Source organism: Aegilops tauschii, chromosome 2, assembly GCF_002575655.3.
Source record: "Aegilops tauschii subsp. strangulata cultivar AL8/78 chromosome 2, Aet v6.0, whole genome shotgun sequence".
Classification (NCBI taxonomy): Eukaryota; Viridiplantae; Streptophyta; class Magnoliopsida; order Poales; family Poaceae; genus Aegilops; species Aegilops tauschii.
Window position 1 is genome coordinate 45,307,234 of NC_053036.3, and position 9,453 is coordinate 45,316,686.

Consider the following 9,453-nt stretch of genomic DNA (forward strand, 5'->3'; position numbering starts at 1 on the left):
TGAATTGATTCCATCCCGAGGTCAAAATTGTCAAATTTACCTTTACGTTCGCGTTTCGTTCACAGCGGCAATCTTGTCCGCTCGCGCTGCATATGGATGTGAGCGGCCTGACCCACCCAGGGCCCACGTGAGGTACTCCCTCCGTCTAGGTGTGCAAGTCATCTTACGAAAAACCAAATAATCCCAAAACACTTAGGCGCGGTGCATTAACTTTTACCTCGTTTCTTGTTTCTTGACATATCAATCAATAAGAGATGAGGGTGTGCATGCTTTTAATGACTTGAGACTATCAAACATTACATGCAGTGGTTAGTTCATTCCATGCAATACTATTAATTAGCAAATAAACATTAATGTTTTTCGTTTTTCCCTCCTCCTTGGTCATGATGCACAGCCTAAAATGACTTACTCACGTAGACGGAGAGAGTATCATGTTTCCCCTTTTCCTTTCCCTATACGGTTACGATACAGTCAAATCGTGTACACTTTTTCCCTGCTCCCCGAACATGTGAGGCTGTGACCTACGTCTGTGCCTATGACTATGAGTGACAGAGCCTCCGTCTCCCCATCAATTCGAATATCTTCCATTCTCTTGCCTCCCTTCCTCTCTCCCAGATCTGCTCATCTCAGATCCAGCTCCCCCGAGAATCTCGTCGTTCAAAAGAGAAGCTCGCCTTGCCGCTGGTGGTGGTGTTGGTGACGGTGCCTCCCTGCGCCAACACAACCGTCGATGGTGCTGAGAGCGAGAGAGACATGAAAGGAGGAGGGAGCGACAGAAGGGAGGACTCCCTCACCTGCAATGCGATTTGACTCCCCTTCATCCGTATCCTGATGTGCAGGTGAGATTGTTGTGCACGGGAACTTCTTCGGTTCTTACAAGTCCCTTCTCTCTGTTTTAACTCCAAGATCTGTTTTTCTTGTTTATTTTCTAAAGAAATTTGTTCTTCTTTTTTTGCTACAAGTCACCAGATCCATGTCTCGAGACAAGAAATCAATCACACCTCACCGCAAAATTCACATTAAGTGTGGACAGAGTAATAAGGGGTGGGGGTGCAGCTGGTGGAGCGGAGGACGAGGCAGCTCGCCCAGGGCCAGATGGAGGATGCGTGCGCACGGAGTGACCATGCCGACGGCTGCTCGTGCAGGCCATTCACCACCCGTGCCGGCAGCTTTGTTTCGCCTTGGTTCCCATCGACTGTTGTTATCCCACTCCTCCCCGATTACGAGTAGGTCGCAATCTTTTTTATGATCGATGCATCCTGGAGTAACAAGCAAGTCTTGTTTAATTTGATGTTATCCAGTCGGACGCGGTGGATAGATGTTTTTCATGAGGATGCTATGGCCTTTCCTGAGAACAATGTGAATCTGTGATGTCCAGCAGCACTAGCTGGAGGGACTGATGTGACGTAAACATTGTTTCACACGATATTTTTAGTGCAGGCAATTGGGACATCCACTGTGAGGACTTTATAGAAGAATTTTAGCCTATTTACTCTGAACTTTTTTGGTTCATGAGCTGGATAATAAAACGTATATATATATATATATATATATATTTTTTTTACAGGACTTTGCAAGTCTCGCAATCGAACTTTGCCACAATATTTGAAGAACTTTTAGGTTGCACTTTCTTGGGAGAACTTTGTCAAGTCGATGATTTTTGTTTATCACTCTGCAAAGAACTTTCTTGTGACCGCAGAAGAACTTTGTTTGGAAAATAGAAGACTCTTAACCTTCTTGTGACCACAGAAGAACTTTCGATTTAGTGCCATGGTGTTACAAACTCAAAAGATTTATTTATCTGTACTCTGCTAACCTTGCTGTGCTACGTCTCTCTTACTTTTTATTTTCTTCTAATATGTGTGAGCTTGAGATCTTCTTGTCCGTGGCTGCATATTAATTAGTTCAGGATCTAAATGCATTGTTCTATTCAGATTCTTATACAAAAAGCGCTTATTTTTGTTAAATTCTTTTGCCATGCAACTATGTAATTTCTCAAGGGCTTAACTAAACCATTGTATGCACTATCTCACAATCTGAATTACTTTATGTGCATGCCTCAAGGACGCCATGCTCTACTCTATGATACTCCCTCTGTCCACAATATAAGATCATTTATGACACTAGACGGAGGGAGTACTTTTTTGTTGCATGACGAAAGAATCTGAATTACATTATGTGCATACCTGAAGGACTTCAAGTTCTTATGTGTGGTACTTTCTTGGTTCCAAGCAGAATGCCATGCTCGACCTAGAACAACACTTTTTCATGCCTCATTGCAACACTCAAATGGCACATTGATTTTAGTGCTTCGTTGCAACATTCCATATAGCTTTCCAAGAAGGTAGACAATCCCTGAGTTACGGACTCTGACTCAGTTGTGCACTTTACTACCGTTTTCTCGATTAGTTGGTCCAACGAGACTGAAGGACTTAGACAAGTTTCGTGTATTGAACATGTTGGTCTAGCATTCAATTGGCACTTTGATTTTAGTGTGTCATTGCAACATTCCATATGACTTTACAAGAAGGTAGACAATCCCCAACTTGCGGACTCTGACTCAATCTTACACTTTACTACCGTTTTCTCGAGTACTTGGTCCAACAACACTCAAGGACTTAGACAGATTCCGTATATTGAACACTTTGATCTAGCATTCAAGTGGGACTTTGATTTTGCGGGACTAATACTTAATTAATCAAACAACAGAATCAAACACTCAATATAAATCATATTTATTGAGCACTTTGTTTCCACTTGCGGCGTACTTAAGCGATCGAACCCGAAGGACTTTACCCTCCTTTAGATGTTATTTACTATTGCACTTTCTTTCTGCTTGTCCGGTACTTATGGTACCGAACCACAAGGGCTTTTAGCCAGGTTCGTACACTAACTACCAAGTTCTAGACATATCACTTGACATGATGTCGTTGTTTCTTCACACAAATTGTAAGGGAAAATTATGAAGATGTTTTTAAGGCTTTGTTGCAACATTCCATATGACTTTACTATGGAGGGAGGCAATCCCCGGGTTAAGGACTTTGACTCAAATGTGCACTTTACTAACATTTCTCAGGTACTTGACCCAACAAGATCGAAGGGCTTAGACAAGTTTTGTATATTGAACACTTTGATCTAGCATTCAAGCGGGCCTTTGATTCCGCGGGCTTGATATTTAATTAATCAAAAATGATGGAATCAAGCACTCGATATACATGATATTTATTGAGCACTTTGTTTTCACGTGCGACGTACTTAAGTGACCGAACTCGAAGGACTTTATCCTCATCTACCTCTTATTTCTAGTGCACTTTTCTTTCTGCTTGCTCGTTACTTAGGGGCCCGAACCGGAAGGACTTATATCAAGATTCATACACTAAACACCGAGTTCTGGACATAGCACTTGACATGATTGTTGTTGTTTCTTCACCCAAATTATAAGGGAAAATTACAAAGCTATGCCATCTAGTGGGGCGCTTCAAACTCACATGACATGTACTTAGTGACTAAGAAACAAAGGACTTTAACAAGTGTTGTCAACTATAGCTAGTTCGTATGGCATCAATTTCATAGTTGGTTTTAAGGCTTCGTTGCAACATTCCATATGACTTTACTATAGAGGGAGGCAATCTCCGGGTTAAGGACTCTGACTATTGTGCAGTTTACTAACATTTCTCGGTTACTTGATCCAACAAGGACGAAGAGCTTAGACAAGTTACGTATATTGAACACTTTGACCTAGCATTCAAGTCGGCCTTTGATTCCGCAGGCTTGATATTTAATTAATCAAACACGACGGAGTCAAGCACTCGATGTACATGATATTTAGTGAGCACTTTGTTCTCGCGTGCGGCATACTTAAGCGAGCGAACCCAAAGGACTTTATCCTCATCTAACTATTTTTTACTAGTGCACTTTCTTTCCGCTTGCTCGGTACTTAGGGGCCCGAACCGGAAGGACTTCTATGAAGATTCGTACACTAAACACCGAGTTTTAGACATAGCTCTTGATAAGATGTCGTTGTTTATTCATCCAAATTGTAAGGGAAAATTATGAAGGTATACTATCTAGTGGGGTACTTAGAACTCACACGACCTGTACTTCATGACTACGAAACAAAGAACTTTAACAAGTGTTGTCAGCTACAGCTAGTTTGTACGACACTATTTCTCATAGATCTTTTTAAGGCTTCATTGCAACATTCCATATGACTTTACTATGGAGGCAGAGAACCATCGAGTTAAGGACTCTGACTCAGTTGTGCACTTCACTAACATTTCTCGGGTATTTGATACAACGAGATCGAAGGGCTTACAAATGTTACGCATATTGAACACATTGATCTAGCATTCAAGTGGGTGTTTGATTCCGAGGGCCTAGTATTTGATTAATCAAACACGAGGGCCTAGTATTTGATTAATCAAACACGATGGAATCAAACACTCGATATACATGATATTTATTGTGCACTTTGTTTTCCCGCGAGGCGTACTTAAGAGATCAAACCCGAAGGACTTTATCCTCATCTAGATCTTATTTACTGGTGCACTTTCTTTCCGCTTTCTCGGTACTTAGGGGCCCCAACCAGAAGGACTTTTATCAAGATTCATACGTTATACGCCCGGTTCTAGACATAACACTTGACATGATGTCATTGTTTCTTCACCCAAATGGTAAGGGAAAATTACAAAGCTATGCCATCTAGTGGGGCACTTAGAACTCATATGACATGTACTTAGTGAGTACAAAACAAAGGACTTTAACAAGTGTTGTCAACAACAGCTAGTTCGTATGGCATCATTCTCATAGATGTTTTTAAGGCTTCGCTGCAACATTCCATATGACTTTACTACGGATGGAGGCAGTCCCCATGTTAAGGACTTACTCAGTTGTGAACTTTACTAACATTTCTCGGGTACTTGATCCAACAGGATCAAAGGGCTTAGTCAACTTACATATATTGAACACTTTGATCTAGCATTCAAGTGGCCTTTGATGCCGCGGGCTTGATATTTAATTAATACGGAATCAAGCACTCGATATACATGATACTTATTGAGCACTTTGTTCTCAAGTGCGGCGGACTTAAGCGATCGAACCCGAAGGACTTTATCCTCATGTAGCCCTCATTTACTAGTGCACTTTCATTCCGCTTGTTGGGTACATATGGGCCCGAATTGGAAGGAACTTTATATCAAGATTCGTATACTAAACAGTTGACATGATGTTTTTGTTTCCTCACCCATATTGTAAGGGAAAATTATGAAGCAATGCCATCTAGTGGAGGACTAAACACTTAATAAGTGTTGTGAACTATAGCTAGTTCATGCAGAATAATTTCTCATAGATGTTTTTAAGGCTTCGTTGCAACATTCAATATGACTATACTATGGAGCGAGGCAATCTCCGAGTTAAGGTCTCTGACAATTGTGCACATTACTAACATTTTTTGGGTACTTGATCCATTGAGATCACAGGGCTTAGACAAGTTACGTATACTGAACACTTTGATCTAGCATTCAAGTGAGCGTGTGATTCCGCGGGACTGGTATTTAATAAATCAATCATGATGGAATCAAGCACTCGATATACATGATATTTATTGAGCACTTTGTTTCGCATGAGGCGCACTTAAGCGATCAAACCCGAAGGGCTTTATCTTCATCTAGATCTTATTTACTGGTGCACTTTCTTTCCACTTGCTCGGTACTTAGGGGCCCCAACCAGAAGGACTTTTATCAAGATTCGTACACTATACGGTGGGCTCTAGAGATAGCTGTACTTAGGGGCCGTCTATTGGGGCACTTCGAACTCACATGACATGTACTTAGTGAACACGAAACAATGGACTTTAATAAGTGTTGTCAACTACAGCTAGTTCGTATGCCATCATTCTCATAGATGTTTTTAAGCCATTGTTGCAACATTTCATATGACTTTACTATGGAGGGATGCAATCTCCGGGTTAAGGACTCTGAATCAATTCTGCATGATACTAAGAATTCTCGGGTACTTAATCCAACCAGATCGAAGGGCTTAGACAAGTTACGCATATTGAACACTTTGATCTAGCATTCAACTGGGTCTTTGATTCCGCAGGCCTGGTATTTAATTAATCAAACATGATGAATCAAGCACTCGATATACCTAATATTTATTGAGCACTTTGTTTTCACGTGCGGTGTACATAAGTGACCGAACTCGAAGGACTTTATCCTAATCTAGCTCTTATTTACTAGTGCACTATCTTTCTGCTTGCTCGGTACATAGGGCCTGAACCATAAGGACTTATATCAAGATTCGTACACTAAACACCGAGTTCTAGACATAGCACTTGACATGATTGTCATTTTTTCTTCATCCAAATTGTAAGGAAAAATTACAAAGCTATGCCATTTAGTGGGGCCCTTCGAACTCACATGACATGTACTTAGTGATTCGAAATAAAGGACTTTAACAAGTGTTGTCAACTACAGCTAGTTCGTATGACATCATTTTCGTAGATGGTTTTAAGGCCTCGTTGCAACATTCCATATGACTTTACTATGGATGGAGGCAATCTCCGAGTTAAGGATTGTGAATCAATTGTGCACTTTACTAACATTTCTCGGGTACTTCATCCAACAAGATCGAAGATCTTAGACAATAAGTTACGTATATTGAACACTTTAACCTAGCATTCAAGTCGGCCTTTGATTACGCGGGCTTGATATTTCAATAATCAAACATGACAGAATCAAGCGCTCGATATACATGATATTTTGAGCACTTTGTTCTCGCGTGCGGCGTACTTAAGCGAGCGAACCCGAAGGACTCATCTAGCTCTTTTTTACTAGTGCACTTTCTTTCCGCTTGCTCAGTACTGAGGGGCCCGAACTGGAAGGACTTTTATCATGATTCATACACTAAACACCGAGTTTTAGACATAGCTCTTGATTCATACACTAACAAGATGTCGTTGTTTCTTCACCCAAATTGTAAGGGAAAAATATGAAGATATACTATCTAGTGGGGTTCTTAGAACTCACATGTCATGTACTTCGTGACTATGAAACAAAGAATTTTAACAAGTGTTGTCAGCTACAACTAGTTCGTACTACACTATTTCTCATAGATCTTTTTAAGGCTTCTTTGCAGCATTCCGTATGACTTTACTATGGAGGTAGAGAACCATCGAGTTAAGGACTCTGACTCAGTTGTGCACTTCGCTAACATTTCTTGGGTACTTGATACGACGAGATCGAAGGGCTTATAAAAGTTATGCATATTGATACATTGATCTAGCATTCAAGTGGGTGTTTGATTCTGAGGGCCTGGTATTTGATTGATCAAACACAATGGAATCAAGTACTCGATATACATGATATTTATTGAGCACTTTGTTTTCGTGTGAAGCGTACTTAAGAGATCAAACCCAAAGGACTTTATCCTCATCTAGATCTTATTTACTAGTGCACTTTCATCCAGCTTGCTCGGTACTAAGGGGCCCCAATCGGAAGGACTCAAGATTCATACACTATAGACTGGGTTCTAGACATAGCACTTGAGATGATGTCATTGTTTCTTCACCCATATTGTAAGGGAAAATTACAAAGCTCAGCCGTCTAGTGGGGCACTTCGAACTCACATGACATGTACTTAGTGACTACGAAACAAGGGACTTTAACAAGTGTTGTCAAGTACAACTAGTTCGTATGACATCATTCTCATAGCTGTTTTTAAGGATTCATTGCAACATTCCGTATGACTTTAGTATGGAGGGAGGCAATCTCCGAGTTAAGGACTTTGACTGAATTGTGCACTTTACTAACATTTCTAGGGTACTTGATCCAACGAGATAGGGTTTAGGCAAGTTGCATATATTGAAGACTTTGAGATAGCATTCAAGTGGGCCTTTGATTCCGTGGTCTTGATACTTAATTAATCAAACACGACGGAATCAAGCACTCGATATACATAATATTTATTGAGCACTTTGTTCTCGCGTGCGGCATACTTAAGGGATCGAACCCGAAGGACTTCATCCTCATCTAGCTCTTATTTACTTGTGCACTTTCTTTCCGCTTGCTCGGTACTTAGGGGCCCGGAGCGGAAGGACTTCTATCAAGATTAGTACACTAAATGACGTCTAGACATAACACTTGACATGATGCCGTTGTTTCTTCTTGTAAGGAAAAAAAATTGAAAATATACGATATTGTGGGGCACTTATAACTCACATGACCTGTACTTCATGACTACGAAACAAAGGACTTTAATAAGGCATCATTTCTTCGTAGGTATATAGATGACATGAATATTTTTAGTACTTTGTTGCAACACTCGATATGAGCGTACAAGGAGGTAGACAATCCCCGGGTTACGAACTCTTACTCAATTGTGCACTATACCACCATTTTCTCAGGTACTTGGTCCTACGAGGCTGAAGGACTTAGACAAGTTTCGTATATCGAACACTTTGATCTAACATTCAAGTGAGACTTTGATTCTTTGGGAATGATACTTAGTTAATCAAACAGTTGAATCAAACACTCGATATACATCATATTTATTGAGCACTTTGTTTCCGCATGCGGCGTACTTAAGCGATCGTACCCGGAGGACTTTGGCTTCATTTCGATGTTATTTACTGGTGCGCTTTCTTTCTGCATGCCCGGTACTTACAATATTGAGCCAGAATGACTTTTATCCAGTTTGATACATTAAACACCGAGTTCTAACATTGTGTCATTGTTTCTTCACCCAAATTGTAAGGGAAAATTACGAAGCTATACCATCTAGTGGGCACTTCGGACTCACATGACCTGTACTTGGTGACTACGAAACAAAGGACTTTAAGGAGTGTTGTAAACTACAACTAGTTCCTAAGGCATCATTTTTCATGATTGTTTTTAGTGCTTCATTGCAACATTCCATATGACTTTACAAGAAGGTAGACAATCCCCGAGTTGCGAACTCTGACTAAATTGAGCACTTTACTACCATTTTATCTAGTAGATGGTCCAACGAGACTGAAGGACTTAGACAAGGTCTGTATATTGAACACTTTGATCTAGCATCCAATTGGTACTTTGATTCTGCAGGCTGGCACGTGGAAGGTTGTGTTGCGTGTACCAGCAAGCACTCAACTATCATGAATACATAAAATCTTAACACATCAAGTAATCGGTAGATGTCAAGGATTTACTACCTCGGTCTGGGTTTATTAGGCCCCCTATTATTTTGGACCATGTTTGATCATTAATTTAACCAATAAATTATAAATTTTATGTCATGACAGTTATCATGAGGAACAGATGCGAAGTTTTGGCTCTTGGGAGCATAAGCTCCTGGTGAACAGTAAATTAAAAAAGAAATAGGAAATAGATCCTAAAAATTCAATTTTTTTAAGATGTTATGTTAGTGTAACAAGCGTTCTTCCATTTTCATGTGAAAACGGATAACAATGCTTCA

At 40.4% G+C, this 9,453-nt stretch overlaps 1 long non-coding RNA gene across 1 annotated transcript; it reads left to right on the top strand.

Annotated features, from left to right (window-relative positions):
• The first annotated feature begins 343 nt into the window (after positions 1 to 343).
• LOC120974918 (uncharacterized) lies at positions 344 to 1,444 on the top strand. Its single transcript, XR_005770448.3, has 2 exons — positions 344 to 839; positions 963 to 1,444. It is a non-coding gene; the product is annotated as an uncharacterized lncRNA (long non-coding RNA).
• The last annotated feature ends 8,009 nt before the right edge of the window (positions 1,445 to 9,453 follow it).